At 36.8% G+C, this 20,169-nt stretch overlaps 1 long non-coding RNA gene across 1 annotated transcript in view; it reads right to left on the bottom strand.

Annotated features, from left to right (window-relative positions):
* Positions 1 to 4,051: 4,051 nt before the first annotated feature.
* Positions 4,052 to 20,169, bottom strand: part of LOC135206484 (uncharacterized) — a 31,789-nt gene continuing 15,671 nt past the window's right edge. The window contains exons 5-8 of the long non-coding RNA XR_010312751.1: positions 17,219 to 17,383; positions 9,576 to 9,771; positions 9,294 to 9,463; positions 4,052 to 4,237 (exon numbers count right to left, since the gene is read on the bottom strand). This is a non-coding gene — a long non-coding RNA (uncharacterized LOC135206484). The remainder of the gene's footprint in view (positions 4,238 to 9,293; positions 9,464 to 9,575; positions 9,772 to 17,218; positions 17,384 to 20,169) is intronic.

The raw sequence follows: 20,169 nt of genomic DNA on the forward strand, positions 1-20,169 counted from the left end.
CGACGACTTCCTGGCAGACCTTCGCTTCCTCTACCCCCGCACAGCAGTGAAAAGTAATATGAAAATGAAACAGAATACTGCACTTGCGATTCACTTCACAGAACTTAAAGGGGGAAGGGAAAGATCAATTCCCGGGTAAGAGCGGAAACTTGATCCATAATAATATGATGCTATCATAAAAAATATATGAAAATGAAACAGAATACTGCACTTGCGATTTCACTTTCACAGAAAATAAATCGTAAGGATCAATTCCCGGGTAAGAGCGGAAATTGATCCAAAATTAAATTTGATGCAATTAAATAAATGAAAATGAAAAGAATACTGCATTGCCAATCCACTTTCATGCATTCTATCCATAAAAATAAGAGGCTCGTGCCGAGCGCAATCACGCTCTCGGCAACGAACGCACAGGGCAAAAATATAATGAAAAGAGTACTTACATCTTTCAATTACACACTTTGCCAAAAAAAGACATGACTCGGCGCGGAGCGCGCCCCCGCCCTCGGCACCGAGACAATTCAAGGGTATCAATTCATGAAAAGAGCGGAATCGTCGCATCTACAGCGATAGCTCCATGTGGCTCATAATTAAGTAATGAAAATGAAAACAGTGTACTTAGTTTCATTTTCAAGTCAAACAAACCATTAGTAGAAAACACAATATAAACAAAGCATACGACGATGAAGCGGGCAGAGAGCGATGACGAACACGTCCTTCACACCCGCGGCCGAAAGCAAAAGTGATTCACCACCTCTCGGGCGCGCGCAGCAGATCGGACAAGCAGTTAACTACCGTTCTCCCCTTGTTCAAAGCTTACAACCGTCCCAGCTGCCGCTAGTTACCTTCCATTGTTAAAGGACCGAGGGTTTGTATACGTATCGGAACAACTATCTCTTCCGCCAAAGAAGTGCAGAGAGATAGCGAAAGCTACGAAGACAAATTCCTCAAGAACAAACGGGCTTCTCATCGTACCCAAGAGAGAATCTTAAGTTCACTTCAGTTTGCTTCAATAACAGATGTGCTGTTGAAAGCCAGACTGAAGGATATCAATCGGTATGGCGGAAAAGAGCCAACAAGAAGTTCAGAGACAAAATCTCCTTGATTTCACCAATACTAAGGAAAAGACTCCGCACATGGACGGAAGTCCGGAGTCTTTCCAAATCAGTGCCACCACAATTTCCCCCGTCGTCTCCGATAGTCCACACAGACACCTCTCAGTACAAGAAGGTTCAAGGAACATGGTTTGACAACATTCCGCCAGTTCCACATCAACGTACTCGAGGCAATGGCCATTTTTCTGACCCTGAAAAGACTAGCTCTGGCAGGAACATTCATATCAGACTAGTCTTGGACAGCACAATGATAGTTTATTGCATAAACAGAAGAGGCTCCAAGTAGAGCCAAATAAATCATGTGATGATTGCAATCTTTTCATTGGCAATGAAACAACATTGGCATCTGTCAGCTACTCACCTGGCAGGAGTACGGAATGTCATCGCGGACTCACTATCCAGGACAACTCCGCTGGAGTCGAGTGGTCCTTGGACACAATCACTTAATTGGATTTGCCAACAAGTCCCGTGCCTTCAGGTAAGACCTGTTCGCCACCAAGTCCAATCACAAAACTTCCGTGTTATGTGGCTCCCAATCTGGATCCTCTGGCTCATGCCATAGATGCTATGTCCATAGACTGGAACAATTGGCAGAAGATTTACCTAGATCCACAATAAACCTCTTGCTGAAAGTTCTACACAAACTCAGATCTTTCAGAGGACAGATAGCATTGGTAGCACCCAACTGGCCAAAGAACAATTGGTTTCCTCTTCTACTAGAATTGAAACTCTGTCCCAGACTGATTCCCAACCCAAAACTGACTCAAATAGTACAAAAAACTGACTGTCAGCTTCAAGAATTCTGAATGCCCTAACTTTATGGACTTTATGCAGTTTTGCGGCACAGAAGGATGCTAGTATTGACCCACTAAACACCCTGTGCGTGGAGTCAGACATAACAGAATCAACACTCAGGCAGTATGATTCAGCAGTAAGGGAGCAAGCATCTTTCCAAAAGAATCGTTATTGGTCTCCAAAAGATGACTAGGAATCTGACAATTTAATTATTTAGAACTCTGTTCAAAAAAGGCCTAGCTGCTAGTACCATTACTACGACTAAATCTGCCTTGAAGATATTTCAGTTTGGCTTTAATATTGATTTAACCGATTTGTACTTCTCTTATATCCCTAGAGAATGTGCTCGTCTGAGACCGGTAGACCGTCCTCACACTGTCTCCTGGTTTTTTAAAGGACTTACGCGGGTTGGCTTCAGATACCGATAATGAATCATGCTCATATATAATAACCCTTCAGGAAAACCTAATTTTAAGGAGTCTGGCCTCAGGCGCCAGAATATCTGAACTGTCGGCGCTCCTTTTTAGAGCACCCAAATCATATTGATTTCCTCCCGTCAGGAGAAGTTCTGCTCTCTCCAGATCGGAAATTCTTAGCAAAGAATGAAGACCCACAAAACAGGTGGTCTCCATGGAAGATTGTCCCTCTTCCAAAGGACCCATCATTATGCCCTATTATTACATTAAAATCTTATCTGGCAAGAACTTCCAAGTCTTCAGGCCCTCTTTTTATTAGAGAATGGTGGAACCATTTCCTTAAAGGCCATCAGACAAAATCTATTTTATTAAACAGCCAATCCAGATTCAGTCGCTCATGTCCATGATATCCGGGCAGTGGCTACCTCAGTCCATTATTTTCATCATATGAACTTAGAGGACCTTAATAAATATACAGGTTGGAAATTCCATACAGTATTTAAACGCCACTATCTGAAAACTCTAGAGGCCCTTAAATATTCTGCAGTGGCTGCAGGGAACATTCTCTCCCCCCTGATACGGCATAGTTACGGAATTCTAAATTTGTAATTTATTATTTTGCTTTTATCTTTTGGTACTCACTCTCACCTACCTGCCCTCCCTTGTAATCCCAGCCTTTCTGCCTTTTGTTCCGGACTGGATTGCTCATCAACCCACTCCTGTACATGTACATAGTTCATTAATATGTTTGTTTCTATGTTCATTACCAGTTTCATTTTCCTAGCGATAGTATGGATTTGGTCATATTAGGGGCTTTTTACCATTTATAATTTGTTACCCTTACCTTGGTTATTAAATTTAAGGAATTTATTTTCCTTTCATATAAATGTTTAAATTTTATTTCCAAGCTTGCATGGCCAATTCTGTACTGTTTCACTGGCAGACAGGTAGAGCCCAGAAAAGGGATTTTGACAAAGGAAATATCTAATTCTGGGGGAAGACCTGTGTCGCCCAGTGACCCATCCCTCTCTCTTTCCTTTTCCCCCACCTTTAGCTGGCCCAAGCTTGGGTGCGTATTTCAGGAATGAGGGTTCTCAGCAGAGGTAGTAGTAGTAGTAGTAGTAGTGGTAGTAGCAGCAGCGAGCGGAAGGTAGACGTAACGGCACCTCTCTCTAGAGGGATTTTGAGGAGAAGACATATCTAATTGGCAAAGCATCTGTGATAGTGGTTTCCACTCGCCCCGGTGCTATAGACACCCTATGGAGGGTGAGCGAGCTTGGAGGTAGTAACTGGCATTCCTTATGGCTTTTTTCTCTGGTATATTTAGCATTTTATTAATATCTAGAAAAGTGTGCTATAGGGACATTTCACTGGGCGACACAGGTCTTCCCCCAGAAATAGTTTTTTTCCTTCGTCAAAATCCCTTTAATAGAGTACAGTTAACTTTCCACCATAAATATTTATATAAATTATAGCCACAAAAATTTATATTAAACAATTATAGCCAAATCTAAGTAACATCTGGCATGACATTTTGCAGTTTATATTATGGTTATGCAAACATCCATCTAATGCTTTTGTAAATTCACTTTCTAACTGTAAGATGGATGATCTGAAAAAATTTAGATCAAGTAGCACAGCACAAGAAGGTTAGAGAAAAATTTTTATATTCCATACTATTTATTTCTTTACACTATAAAATACGCCAATGTATTTATATTTCTGTACACTAAAATAATACGTTTTGCCAAGGGCTTAAGCTGTAGTCTCCAATCAAACCAGAGTGACAGCTTACCCGAGGATTAGTCGAGCTTGGAATCTTGAATGCGTTGGGTTGTATGGTTATCAACTCTGGGATGTTGTTGCACAGAATTCTAGCCAATGTAACTTTGTGCAGCTCCTTCAGTTGTGCTACGGAAAATTTTTTTTTAATAAGAGTTCTATTAAAACAGTTTTCTAGTCTGGAAACTAGAAACATACCTTAAAACAAAAATGAAAACCTTCAACTTACTATACTTCAAGACATAACAGCTGTTATTTAGCTGGTAATACTGGGTTTAGACAATTTAAAATCTGGACTTATCTAATACAAAATTTCTACAAAACGCCATCTAAATGATAGTGCGCTGGTTGGCCGGGTCCATGTGCATGCATTAAGGAAAATCTGCATATACTTAGGTCTACATTTAAATTTTTAATGGCACCAAAAACCTCTTAGCATTAAAGTTTTTTTAAGACTAGTTTGAAAAAGCCATTTAGCTTAGATTCTGTAGTGCCAAATTTGCCAAATGGATTTACAACCTCTGTTCAATAACCTCAAAAGAGTACCTTTTTTATGGAGCATTTACCCTTTATGGAACATTTGCCATATGCATAAATACAGTGGGCCTTCCATGTTCGTGACTCACACATTCGCGGAACAAATCCCCATTATTCGCAGGAAATTTGCCCATTAATGGGATTTTTCTATAAGAAGACCCACAAATACCAGTTTTTTTTGTAAAAATTTAATTATAAAAATCACTGAAAAACATTAAAAAACTAGATAAACCTTTTCAGTGGGTTTGTTTTGACAAACAAAATAGGCCATTTTAAGCTTTTTTTATACAGGTTCCAACTATTTGGTTCTAACTAATCACGGAGGAGGAGAGGAGGAGGAGGAGGAGGAGGAGGAGGAGGAGGAGGAGGAGGAGGAGGAGGAGGAGGAGGAGGAGGAGGAGGAGGAGGCTGGTACAAATCCTGCGCAAATACGGGGGACTACTGTATTAGTAAATTTTGTTTTACTTAGTTTTTATCCACAACAGAAATTATAGTAATTTGCTTCCACTTAATCTATTTCATTCACCACATCTCCATGCTCTCCACATATTTACACCGATTAGAAGAGCTTTGGCAACCAATAACCATTACTAGTCTTTTACTGATTGGACAAGGGTGGTATCCAGGTGCAGATTGAGAGAGGTCACTATGTTAAAAGTTTATCACCCCAAAAGAATACTTAACCTTGTCTTTCACAGCTTTTAGCCAATAAAAACAAAGGAAAAACAATGAAAGTTAGAGTGGAAGAGGTCAGCTTCCTCCAATAGACCAGCTCCAGTTGTTTCCCTATGAAAAAGCAATACAACTTAAAAAATTTGGCATTTTTTTCCTATGGGGATACAAACAGCCTCTTATAAATTTTGGAGACTTTACTACCTGGGAAGGATATAGAAACTCAAAAGTATGGCCAAGCACCTCGTGGGATAAGCATTGTGCATAAAAAAAGGGATGGTGCCACTTCACTGGTACAGAGTGATGGGCAGCGCCTCCCTTTATCCCAGCTTCTCATGTTATGGACTGGAATCACAAATTCAGAATGAGAGCTAGGCAGTCCCCAGTTAACAGCAGGGGTTGTTTAGTTCCACCAGAGCTCCACTAACCAAAAATGTACGACAAAAGTACTGACAAACTGCTCAGTGGTGCCGCTAACTGCAGACTGATGCCTATAAACCTCTTATTGCCGACCAATGCCGATAAGCTACATACAGATGCCAATAAACTTTCTGGTACCTAAAATCCAGCGCCGTAAAACTAATTGCCATTAACCAATGCCACTGGGACTAGTTTTGTTCCCAACAAAAACTTGAAATGGGGGACCTTTACCCTCTATGTCAGATTTAGTTGGCCCATCAGTTGTAGTTTGTCTTGTCTGTAATTGACAAGAAACAACAGCGCTTCAAAAACAAAATACTAGCACTTTCAGCCACAAATCACTTGAGATAGATAAATCATGAAAAAGCACAAGATTCATGCAAAGGATACAACCAGCACATTTAAAAATACTGTAGGCAAGAAAGTCTGCAACATTGGTGCCAGTAACTTAAAAATATTGGGCAAGGGGGGCATTCCTCCTCCATTTACACCAGGATACCATTCTTATTAATCAGTCAACAGGCAGTCGGTGTGGGGATGAATACTCCCTTTATAAAGGGTAGTGGTTTTTAACAGCACAGAAATACTGGTAGTTAATGGTTTGCTGATTATACAGCTGAAGCTAGAGAAAATTGGCAATTAAACTAACTGGCAGTTAATGGCTTAATTATACAGCTGAAGCCAATTGCAGAAAACTTTCGGACGAATCAAACCAACAAGTTAACTTAAAATTCTTCAATTGCTGTGAAAGTTCAGCAGGCCTCTTCTATATGAAAAGAGATTCAAGTCATTCAAGGACAATTTTCCAAGCCAGGGAAAAAAAATGAAGTGCCAATGCTAAAATAGGAAATTACATATGTAATTAATATGGAAACACATCTGACATCGAGCACAAAAAAAAAAAAAAAAAAAAAAAAAAAAAAGGTTAAAAATTTGGACCTCAAACCTCAGCCAGAAACAGACTAATCCTATTTGGAAGTATTTTAACAACAAAAGCAAACAATGGAGAGGATTGTAAAAGGAAACAATAGCAGTATGTATTACTGCTGTTCAGAAACTCTAAGCTTAATTTGATTTTACCTAAAATTATGGTTTGAAATACATGGTGTATCTGCTTTATCAGGAACTTCCAAGAAATTTTTTCATGCACCTAAACCCTTACAAACCACAAACTCAAGGGACTGCATGCAGCAACATTTTCATTAACAGTAAATACCATTGAAGGACTACCTATGGCTTTTAAGTAGCAGTATAGAGGAGTAATGATAGTAGTTTGACAACTTCTCCAAGGGTTGCGAGAGAGAGAGAGAGAGAGAGAGAGAGAGAGAGAGAGAGAGAGAGAGAGAGGAGAGAGAGAGAGAGAGAGAGAGAGAGAGAGAATAAATGGGAGTGGTAAATGGTGGTAAGAAGCATGTGTGTGTTGTGGCGCTCTGTTGTGTATATTGGTGGCGGGAGTCTGTTATGGGAGTCAAAAGCATTAAGGCATTCGGTGAAGTCCTAAGTTGGTTTTGGCAGCAGTCGTGTCCGTTGATGGTCAGTTGATGTGTTATTTGATAGATTTTGGGTGTTGTAAAGTTCTTGTGCATGTGTGTGTGTGTGGTTGTGGTGAGGTTGAAGAGGTTGGTAATTTTTCAGTCCGAAGTCCGGTGGTGGTTGGGGCAGTGTTGGTGGGTTGTTATTGTGCTGGGTAAGTTGTGTGGTTGTCGTGTTCTTTCGGGCTGTTGGTGTTCATCTGCACAGTGATTTGTCGGGTTGTTAGGTTGTTGTGGTTCTCGGTTGGTTGTGGTTGCCATTCATCGGTGGTTGTCTCTGCTGGCCTATATCCAGCGGACAGCACAGCCTAGCCCCGAGTATCTGGAGTTGGCAAGTAAAAGCATTTTTTTTTTTTTTTTTTTTTTTTTTTTGTGTTGTGTGTAGGTATGGTCAAACTGTCCTGCTGTATTCTGTAGTGTACAGAGGAAAGTTTGAGGGAGAGTTTGGTAGCCAGGGAGAGTTTGGTAGCCAGGGAGAGTTAAGTTTATGTGGGGGGGAGATTTGCTGCTTGGTTTTAAGCTTTTTAAACCTGCCACAGCAGTAAGCAGCCCAAGAAGTTTGTTAGGCTCAGAAGTCTGGATAAACTAATGACTAATCCTTTATAATAATTTAGGTAGCAGTAATCATTATTGAAGGACTACCTATTGCTTTTAAGTATAAAATTCCAGTTACAATTCACAATTATATATGTAAGCTTTTTGTATTCATATTCAAAAAACTAACCAACTTCTGAAACTCCCACTAAATACACTAAATATGTGATCAAAGCTGTACATTTGCAGTACATGACCGCTTAAACCATTAAGCTCAAGGGCCTTGTTAAACTACTTAATACTGCATCTGGCTAATGCGACCCACTCAGATTTTGGATACCATTCACAGAATAAACTGCAAACTCATACTGAAGGGGTTAAAATTTGTTCTGGAGCTTTAAATCTGACTAAACCTGTTGGAATGAACCACTATCCCTGTATTGTGACTTTCCACCTATATGATCACTGCCACAGCAACACCTAATTACCCATTCTAATCAGTTCCACGCCGCTGAGGGATTATGGCCATTTTAAAAAAGAAAGTGTACAATTATAAAAGAATGTACAAATTATACCAGCCTCACAAAAACTGGTTCTCAAGAAAGTTCTTAACTATTAATATCTACAATTCCTTCATAATGAATCCAAAATTCTCAAATAAGTCAATATAAATTACTCCAAATATTCCAAAATTATAGATTTCTCTGCCATTTCAAATTTCCCAAAATGCTTTTAGGTTTAAGGAGTTTCTACATTGCATGGAACCAACTGTTATTCAGCAACGGGACCAACTGCTTTACGTGACTTCCGAACTACGTTGAGTGTGTGTATCACCTGAAAAATACGCATCTTTCACTCCTCAATGGAATGCCCGAGAATCAAAGTCGTGGCCACCGGGGTGGCACACCAACACCATACCAACCACGCCACAAAGGCGCAAATTGCTTTTTTTGTAAATACACCATAATACTCCAAAACTTAAACGCTTCCTTCACAAAATTACCAAATAATGATTTTCATGGAAGTGCCCAATAAATTCAGGACAGTTTACCTCGCATTCTGTTTAACTCCAATAATAGCTTAAATGTATATACTGAGCTACATCAACTTCAAAAATTAACCTCCAAACTGAACAATATGTATCAACTGAATATTTGGCATATCTTAAGCAATAATCTTAATGTCATTGGGCAGCTTGCTTCCAATAGTGAAAGTAGGTGAGCTGCCTTATTCTACAGGTTTCTGGAGTAACAACTTCACAAATTTATAATGCTTGAAAACTATGAAAAATTAGAGTAAATAATCTAGACAAAGAATTAATTTCTGTTGTTAACTTATTACATCTGATCAAAATAAAGGTTATGAAACTTTTGAACTTGGCATGCATGTTACTAACTAGTATTGGGTTCAAGAAAACCTAAATAACACAAAATCTACTACATAATGCACAGACATTTTGGAAATTTAATCTTCCTATGTCGAGTTATTACCTGCAGTGAAAGCACCAGGGCTGCCTTTATATTCATACCAAAATCTATCTCCTTTTTTCATTCTTAAAAATTGATCAGCAATTATGCAGCTAAATGTGGGTCCCAGGATGCCATCAAGGAAAGGTTGCTCTGAAACTCCTCCTATGTACAAATCAACATCTTCCAGGTCACTGAAAAGTTAACAAGTACTGGTATTAGTAGATACACGGGTTCTAACCCAGTTTTAGAATTGCCAACTACAAACTACTGGGAATTAAAAGAATGCTTATCACTTAAAACTACCTATAAACTTCTTGAAGAGCATCAATAACGTCTTCATTCATAACTGATGATAGATCACTGAATTGGGATACTTCTTCACCACAAAGTGCCTTCCAGTGAATATAACCAGGTAAACCATGGTCTCTCCCCTTTGAATGTTGAGTGCTACCAAATCTAAACCAAATTTACCAGAACCCTTGAACAGCTTGCCAGCTACCTATAAAGAAAAATACTTCAAGCATTCTACTTACGATGGGGTATATTCCAAAAAAAACCCATAGTTTGTTGGAAAATTCATCTCTAATATAGCCTAGCCTACACTAGGGTAATCAGTACCACCTTTACATAAAAAGGCCTACATTATACAATATACTTTATACTTCTATGTTACAGTAACTTAATTTCAGCAAATTCTCTAGGTTCAAAGCAGATTGGTTTATGATAATTCAGTACAACGAAATTGCATAACTAACAAGAGTTAGTCTAGCATCTACAGTGGACCCCCCATATTCGCGTTCTCCGGATTCGCGGACTCTCACACACGTCCTGGATTTTCTCTCACAAGGAACGTTTCCCTGCATTATTCGCGGAAAATTCACGCATTAGTGGTATTTTCTATAAGAAATATCCACAAATTCCTGGTTTTTGTTATCAATTTCATCATAAAATGCACTTTTTGTGATTAAACTATTAAAAACACCAAGTATGAACATTTTTAGTGGTTTTTCCCAAGTTTTAACTAACAAAATAGGCTGTTTTTAGCGTTTTTATAGGGGTTCCAAACATTCGCAGATTCTAACTATTCGCGGGGGGTCTGGTAGCATCCCCCTCCCCGCGAATACGGGGGGACCAATGTAGTATGGTATATATATACATAAGAATACAGTAGCCTAGCCTACAGTATACTCTATACTACATATACAATATAGTAATTATTAATATACTACATACACAGTATAGTAATTATTAATATAAGCTAATTCTGGGGGTAAATTTATTTCTGACTGGATAACTATGTAAAAAAAAAAATGCCAAACTAGAGTTAGATTCGCTTCGACATCTGCATAATTGAAGAGTCAGGCTGCTGATGGATGGGTACATATGATTACAATATACAAACAATGAATATGCATCTTTCCATGAATCTTAAGTTTACATACAATATTATTGGGTACAGTGAAGTAATGCCAATTCATTATGCTTACATTCATAATCATCATGCTTACATTTTATAATCATATGTAGCCATCGGCAACCCTGACTGTTCAATTATGCCGATGTCTGAGCGAATCTGATTCAGGTTTAGTTTTTTTTTTCCTGAATTATCAGAGATTACTTTTCCTTTTCCTAAAGCATCAGTGAAGGCATTGAACCTCCAGAATTGGCTTATTAATAATTACTATACAATATTATTGGATACTACAGTGATTTAATTTATTTCTTACACTTAATAATAAACACTAACATAGCAGAAATTTTTTGGTTTGGAAACCTGACTATTCCAAATAGTTTATTTCGCAGTATTTAACTCAAACCTATGTGAATTTTCTTGCTTCTAGTTAAACTAATATCTAGTATTTTACTAATACAAGACTATCCAATTTTTCGTTACAAGACAATTTTTTTTTGCGTTACAAGACTTATTCAAGTCTAAATATGACTTTAAACAAAAAGTCTTGTCGTGAAGTACTGACTTTTGTTTTTTCTTAACAGATTGTGTTGGTAGTGTTTTGTATAAAATATTACAAGATTACATTTGCTTTTTTCACTAATTCATGGTAAAAAGTTTTGTAATAATTTATTGGTGTGAAATCTAAATATTTTTTTCAAGCCCAGTACAGGTGGTCCTTAGTTAATGGCAGGGGATCCATTCCTGGCTGCCAGCGCTAAGTAATTTTTTATGCCAAGCGATTTTAAAGCCTACGGCCGCCGCACACCTTTTGAAATTCTAGACCAGTCAAACGGCGCCATAATCCCACAATGGCGTAAGTAGTAACTTATATTTATGCAGTATAGTAGTACTATAGAATTTACTGTACAGTACATAAGTATAGTATTATAAATACTGTAAAGCAAAAAAGCCTAGCTTTAATCCTTTGGGTGTCTCGAGTATGTAAAGATATAAGGTTTTATACAGTGTACAGGTAGCTGTAGTGTTCAAGTTATGGTAATTAGTCTTACAATAATCAGATTTTATGAGACCAAATTACATCAGCCTAACTTTACCCACTCTTCTAGTTACACAAGTTCAAAACAGCAAAAGAGAATGATGAAAGTATTGGTTTTAACATTTATACTCGTTGCAGAAAAGTGTACAGCCATGAACAACCGAACGAGAAACTTTTTTTCTTAAGTACAACCAAATTGGATAACATCAGTTTGGCTTTTAATTCAATCATTGTACTATAGTACACTATTGCCATAGTCGCTATATATGACGTTCTAGAATAGAACAGAGATATCGTAATGTAATACTATTTGCTATAGATCAAAGATCAACCAGGAAATACTGTTAAAACTTAAACCTAGTTATAAACTGAAGCTGAGAAAACTGTTCAAGTTGCTAATGACTTATCATGCATCGGCAACAAGGATAAAACTCCAGTAAAATTATGCCATCAAAGAACGTATAAAACTCCAGTAAACTTATGCCATCAAACACAACCGTAGATAAAATTAAGAAAATCATTTTAATCAAAACTACCGTGCTTGAAAGAACACATTTTACAGTTTGATTCACGCCGATATAAGAAATAAAAATCGTATTACGATGATAAAGGAAAATTGCAAACAGAATCACCTTTTTTACTTGACAAACATGCCGCCAACATAATTGTTAATGAAAAAAAAAAAATTAGTTCACAATCACGAGACCAATTCATGTTTCCACCAATAAAACTGTATAAGGAAAAATAACCTTGTTTCATATAAATCAAGTATCTAGATATTTGTTAATGCTAACTTTAAGCAAGAAAATTTGCTCAGAATTGCATTAAATATGGCAAAACAAAACACTTATTCGCCGTCACCCCATTTCAAACCAAAACATTGGCGCTCCACGGAATACTGGCTTAGATTTGCTGTAGTATTTTATAATACAGTAATATGAGAATACATACTACAATATTATTGGATACAGTTTAGTAATGTATAACAATTTAAAGGATTTATGGAAAAGATGCATACTTAATAAAACCATGCATTTTTCGGAACAGAGGCAGACAAGAACGAACATGAAAAAACATCCTCTGACAATGTGGAGGGTAGTTACAAAAGCTGCCTTAATTTGCATCATATTGATGTTCAAAAATGAAAATACCCCATATGTAACATTTTCATGCACATTTTAAACATAAAAGCATGAACATTTATAAAACACACATCAACCACTAAATTTGCACTAACTAAACTTTCGGAAGAGCGGGCGGCTTACAAGAGCGAGCGAACATGAAAAAACTTCGTATTTGATAACGTGAAGGGCAGTTTCAAAGCTACCTTAGTATCATTTCTGCACAGAAATAAAAATGCCCTATACTCAATACATTTTTATACACATTTTAAACATACAAGCATGAACATTTATAAATCAACACATCCATACCTAAATTTGCACTTTCCTAACTATTTTCGGCATAGAACAACGTCAAGAGGCATATATTTTACTCTAATACCTATGTAATAACTCTCCATAAAATTTGTTATTAGCATTTGCATAACCTTTGCGGTCTAAACAGTATCTACAAATGTATGTACTTGTTAAGATAACTGCGCTAGCAGCGCTGTTATCCGAAAATTGTGCCATAAAAATACCTTAAAATGCCTTATTTTTTTAGGATTTTTTTTGAACTCCGTAAAACAGATTCGCCGCTAAGCAATTGCGCTGTTAACCGTGAGCCGCCTGTAGTTTTAAATAAAATTACTCATGTTATCAAACAATTTTAGATAAAATTAAGTGCACAGGAGATTTATCCTTGCTGCCAATGGTTACCAATGGTTGTCAATATGCATGATAAGTCATTAGCGGCTTGACAGTTTTCTCAGCTCCAACTTTCTTTAAATGTAACTGATATTTCCTTGTTGATCTTTGATCTATAGCAAATAAAGTTTACAAACTATTTATGAGTCCTATTCTACAGAACGTCACTTATAACATAACTACAGCAATTTCTTACTATGGTTGAAATACAAGCCAAACTTATTATCCAATTCAGTTGTCTTTAGCAAAAAAACTTGCTCATTTGGTTGTTCATGGCTGTCCACATTTATGCAACAAGTATGTATACTGTTAAAATAATACTTTCCCCATCCTCTTCTGCAATTTTTTTTTTAACTAATTTTACTAGAAGATGGGATAAAGTTTGGCTATTGTAATTTGGTCTCTCATTCCCAGATAGTATGCTGCCGCTTGCATCCATTGAGATCGAAATTTAAAAATATTTTTAAAAATATATCGGTATTAATTGCCAGCCCCATCTAAAGTGACAAATTTTCCAAGACAATTTGTATTTTTCATAGCTACAAACCTGAGGTCTTAACAATAGGATAATTTCTAGTGCCTAGCTGGATCCGGTTAAAAAACACATTAAAGCAAGGAATCTTGTGATATCTGGCAACGTGCAGATCGGGTGGACCAATTATCATAATTTGAACACTACCTGTAAACTGCTCATTGCTCGTTTCCAAGTTTAAATCCCGCTCTATACATGAGGTCACAACCCCAGAGCATGCAGTTGGAAAAGTTTAATACATTTAACACATTTAGATTTGCAATTATAAATATCAAATACAGGCGGCCCTCGGTTAGCGGCAGGGGTTCCGTTCCTGGCCACCGACGCCAAGCGATTTTTGACGCCGAGCGATTTTAAAGCCTACGGCCGCCGCACACCTTCTTTAGAAACTCTAGACCAGTCAAAGGCGCTGTAATCCCACAACGGCGCAATAAGTAAAATTATATTTATGCAGTATAGTACTATAGAATTTACTGTACAGTACATGTGGGTGTCTAGAGTACGTAAAGATATAATAAAGTTTATACAGTGTACAGGTAGCTGTAGTGTTCAGGTACAATCACGATAGTTCGATTTTATGAGAGATCAAATTGCAATGGCCTAACTTTATCCATCTTCTAGTTACACAAGTTCAATAAGAGCAAAAGAGAATGATGAAAGTATGGTTTTAACGTTATACTCGTTGCGTGAACGTGTACAACCATGAACAACCGAACTGGATAACATCTGTTTGGCTTGTATTTCGATCATCGTACTACAGTGCAACATTACCGTATTTGTTATAAATGGCGTTATGTATAGAATAGAACTGAGATATCTTAATGTAATAACTTTATTCGCTATAGATCAGAGATCAATATAGATTAAAGATCAATCGGGAAATATACCGTTAAATTTAAACCTAGTTATAACTGAAGCTAAGAAAACTGTTCAAGCTGCTAATGACTTATCGTACATCGGCAACAAGGATAAAACTGCAGTAAACGTCTGCCATCACACACAACTGTAGATAAAATTGGGATAAAATCATTTTAATCAAAACTACTGTGCTTGAAAGAACACATTTTACTGTTGGTTTCACGCCGATATAAGATAAATAACGTAAAGTTCGTATTACGATGATATAAAGGATTACGTATTGCGAACGGAATCACGTAATTTTTTACGCAATAAACATGCCGCCAACGTAATCTGTAACGAAAAAAATAGTAGTTCACATTCACAAAGAGACATACTCAATAAATATTTTCCGCCTAAAAACATGCTGTATATGGAAAAATAACTGTCTCATATAAGTCAAGTATATAGATATTCGTTTATGCTAACTAGAAGCAAGAGCATTCGCTCAGAATTGCGTTATGGTGAAACAGGACTTATCATCAGCTGATTTCAAACCACAACATTGGCCGCTCCGCGGAATACGGGCTTAAGTTTGCCGTAGTATTTTAAAATACAATAATATGAGAATACATACAATATTCTTGGATACAGTGAAATAATGTATAACTTTTTAAAGGATTTATGGAAAAGATGCAATAATTAATAAAATAAGGCATTTTTCGGAACTGGCGGACAAGAACAAACATGAAAAACCATCCCCTGACAACGTGGAGCGTAGTTACAAAGGCTGCCTTAATTTGTATCTTATTTCTGTACAAAAATGAAAATACCTTTACGCAATATATTTCCATACACATTTTAAACAAAAGCATAAACATTTGAAAAACCGACACATCGATCGCTAAATTTGCACTTTTTTTTTTTTTTAACGATATTTTCAGAAGAGCGGCATACATGAACGAACTTGGTTTCAAAAGCTGCCTTTTTATCATATTTCTGCACAGAAATAAAAATACCCTATTCGTAATACATTTTCATACACATTTTAAACATAAAAGCATAAACATTTATAAAATCGACACATCGATTGCTAATTTGCACTTTTTTTAGATCGATGTTTTCGGGGGAGGGAGAGCGGCAGACGGCGGCATACAAGAACGAACTTGAACATCGTAGTCGATAACTTGAAGGGGAGTTTCAAAAGCTGCCTTTTTATCATATTTCTGCACAGAAATAAAAAATATGCTATTCGTAATACATTTTCACACACATTTTAAACAAAAGCATAAAGATTTATAAATCGACACATCGATCGCTAATTTGCACTTGTTTTAAATCGATATTTTCGGAAGAGCGGCAGGCGGGGAGGGGGGCTTACAGAAAGAACATGAAAAAAAACATCGTATTTGATCACGTGAAGGGCAGTTTCAAAAGCTGCCTTTGTATCATATTTCTGTACAGAAATAAAAATGCCTTTCACGGAATACATTTTCATACACATTTTAAACAAATGCATGAACATTTATGAATCGACACATCCATAGCTAAATTTGCACTTATGTAACTCGATATTTTCGGCATAGAAACAGCGTCAGAGGCATATAATTTTATTTTACCCTAATACCTACATAATAACTCCATAAAATTTGTTAATATAATTTGCATAACCTTTATGGTCTGAACGGCATTTCTACATATGTATGAGCTAGTTAGACAACGGCGCCGTTAACTGAAATTTGTGCCGTAAAGATACCTTTAAAATGCCTTATTTTTTTTAATGATTATTTTTGACGACCGCCGTAAAACCAATTCGCCGTTGAGTGATTGCGCCGTTAACCGCGGGCCGCCTGTATGGAGAAATTACACATTTAGATACAGTCAGTCACATTCCACATGCGATTAAAACAAACTATTATTTCCACACTTGCAATTAGCATACAATGATAATAATACAAAGTCATCATGCTACTTGTCCCATTGAGTGAGGCATTTGAAAATTACCAGGTAAACAAATAACAGTATCAAGAACCCCTCAAAAACAATGTTCCTAGTAAAAAAACTACCTATTATCAGTAAATCTGGCCTTCGTAGGAAGTTTACAAAATGCATTAAAACACGGTTTACAAGTGTCACCATAAAGTAGCAGCTGGTTTTAAAGCTGTATTTACCAAGATAATTAAGAAAATCAGTTTATAATATACTTCATTGTTTACTATAATTTTTGGTACTCTGCATTTATATATAAATTGAACTTTTCACGTATAAATTGAACTTTTCACACTACAATCAATGAAAATTCCCTGTATAAATGTTTACCTCTTCAGTGAAGTAAGAATCAACCTTCCGAGCTCTGTAGGATGCACTGCCTCTACCCAGTTCTTCAACAGCTTCTTCTTCATACATGGTGAATGGGTTGAAGAATAATGATGATGTATGTTCAGTCTCTACCACACCATCACTGTTGATTCTTTGTATAAAATCCTGAAATTGCATTCAAAGCATTCAAAAAAAGATTATAAGTCATACAATACAGTAATTAGATAATTTACAAGACTTGCTAACTGTTTAAATTGAATTTTGAAACTATCAAGATACCCCTTAGGTAGGTTTAGGTCATTTATCTAATCTTCCAGTTCAATATTAATCTTCCCTATCTTAAGGAGTCTATTCCAGGGAATAGACTATCAGAAAACTGTTCCACTTCCAATGTCTAAATTCCTAAGCCACAGCAAAATAACAAAATTTATGAAAAAGACAAAAAAAAAAAAAAACAGAAAGCTGAAAACTGGACCGACCAAACTTTTCTTCCAACCCTAAAAATGTGCAAGCCTATGGATTTCTTGAGACTTCAAAATTTCTTATTGACAAGACTTTAAACTTTCATTACATAATAGTGTCAAACCTTGAAAAACTGTCATCTTAAGATAAAGCTCTACTGGACCACAGAAAATTTTGGAATTTAGAAATTGTCACCAAACAAACATTTCAGTCACCTCAATTTCCACATACAGAGTTCTCTGTTTACAATGGGGGGCTCTATTCCTGGCAGCGAGTGGTAAACTCTAAAATTTCTGTAAACCAGAGTGACTGCACTGTGAGCAAAGTGCTATTAAGTCAGTGCCACAACCCAGAGATTGCCTTATATAGTGCCGTTATCAAAAGCAGAACAAGGCTTAAGAATAATCACTCATTCATTAGGTTTATTTCCAGCGCAAAATTCTGGCCTGCTCCATAAGCATCTTTGGAAATTCTTACCTTCGCTATGGAGCTTAACCCTCCTTATAAGACTAATATTGATCTCGTCCAACTTTTGTTTTTGGTACTACAAACTTATCTGGCTTCCATTTTCAGCAAAAATCTAAAAATCTGCTGCTTTTATTTCTTTAAAAGTGAAAGTGAAACTACTGGCCCAGCTAGGTTGTTACAACAGACCACCATTTGCCACAAGTGAAATGTTAGGAAGAGCCGGTAGCGATGTACAATGGGTCAGTGCATTAAAGTACAGGCATACCTCCAAGCGAGCACGTGGCGAGTTGCGAGGTATGCGAGTGAGGCTGGATTTGAATGAGGATGAACAGGATGTGTGGAGATTAGCGAATGAAAGGTTTGAGTGTCTCAGAGTAGGTGATAAGGTGTTGAAGGAAGTGTTGAGAAGGAAAAGTTGACTTAAGAAGGCACAAGTATGTAGGTCTGTATAATATTGTGAAAACTGTTTGCTCCAATGGTTTATGTGCTAGAAGATTTGAATGAAGGAAATTAAGGGTAACACAAGCACAACAATCAACTGAGAAGATGGAAAGAAACTACCAAAATACATAAGAGCATCCCATTAGGAAGTGAGAAAAAGGAAAAGGAAAGTCAAGAACTAGAAGACAAATTGGAGATAAACTAGTAGTGTTAGTGGTACAGAAGAGAAAGCTTAAAAGAAGAGTAGAAAGAGTAAGGGTACATTTAGTATTTATTGCATAGTGCACAAGATGGGTAGTTTAATTTTAATTCGAGGGTTTTAGAAGCTAGTAGGGGCAGAAGTGGAAAATACCCTTACAGTGTTGTTTGGTAGTAGAGAAAGATTTAATTTATTGAGGTATTTGAGTGGGATGTGAAAGGGGTGAACTTGGAGAGTACAAGGAATGTGTACAAGGATATGCAAGAGTTGGGTGAACTGGAAGCAACAATGAAGACTATATACAGTGTGCACGTGTTCCTTTGAAAGTGTTTAGTGCATGTGTGGGAGCGAGTTAGTGGAGGAGTTAAAAAGTAGTACTTGGTCAAAGTAAATTGGTAAATTTTGGATTACTTGAGGCAAAGCAAGGCAAAAATAAAAGTATGGAAGAAATTATAACAGCCATTGTCAAGTGTTGGCTAAGTTAAAGCAGACTTAAGTCTCCAGAGTTTCAAATGAGCTTGAAGTAATTCTGAACTATGGCTAAGGAAGTCCAATGGGGTTGAGTAGAAGTCAGAACAAGAGATAGTGTGAGAGACCATGTACCCAAGTCAGGAATTGGGCCTTTACTACTGTGGGAGAAGAGTTTCAGGAAAAAAATTACTTTTAGTCAGGGGGTGTTTGGTCTAGTTTATTTTCTTATATTGGGTAGAGTTTATTCTCTTATATTGGGTAGAGTTTATTTTCTTATACATATTGGGTAGAGTTTATTCTCTTATATTGGGGTAGAGTTTATTTTTCTTATATTGGGTAGAGTTTTTTTCTTATATTGGGTAGAGTATTTTTTTTCATATGTTGATTAGGTAGGCAATTTTTAACCCTTCATGGACAGATTGCTCCTCGGGTAGTAGTAATAACAGCTTTGGGATGGGGGACTGATTGATCATTTAATACCATATATACTAGTCTAACACGTGACCTCGCATATCATGCAACCCCCAAATTTTCCCTTTAAAATATGATTATATCACGTATCTCACGTATCATGAGAGTTAAATTTAAGAAACCAAATAACAATATGCTAACTTCTTTTCATCCTCTATTCCATTTTTTAGCAACCAACCCCTTCCCTCTATCTATTCGCTCTTCTAGTAAAGTTTAGATAAGTGAAAAATGCCCAAAGTATTGTTAGTAACTACTATATACTTTTTGAAAACGCATGCAGCCAGAAACAGCCGATTTGTTATTATGAACCATCTTACGATAGCAAAAAATTACTGTAGTTATGTTACAAATGACATTAAAGAATGACATTTTTACAATAACCCTTTAACGCCGATTGGACGTATTAAACGTAGACTAAAATTCTGTCAGGTGCCGAACC

The sequence above is a fragment of the Macrobrachium nipponense genome, chromosome 31 (assembly GCF_015104395.2).
Source record: "Macrobrachium nipponense isolate FS-2020 chromosome 31, ASM1510439v2, whole genome shotgun sequence".
Classification (NCBI taxonomy): domain Eukaryota; kingdom Metazoa; phylum Arthropoda; class Malacostraca; order Decapoda; family Palaemonidae; genus Macrobrachium; species Macrobrachium nipponense.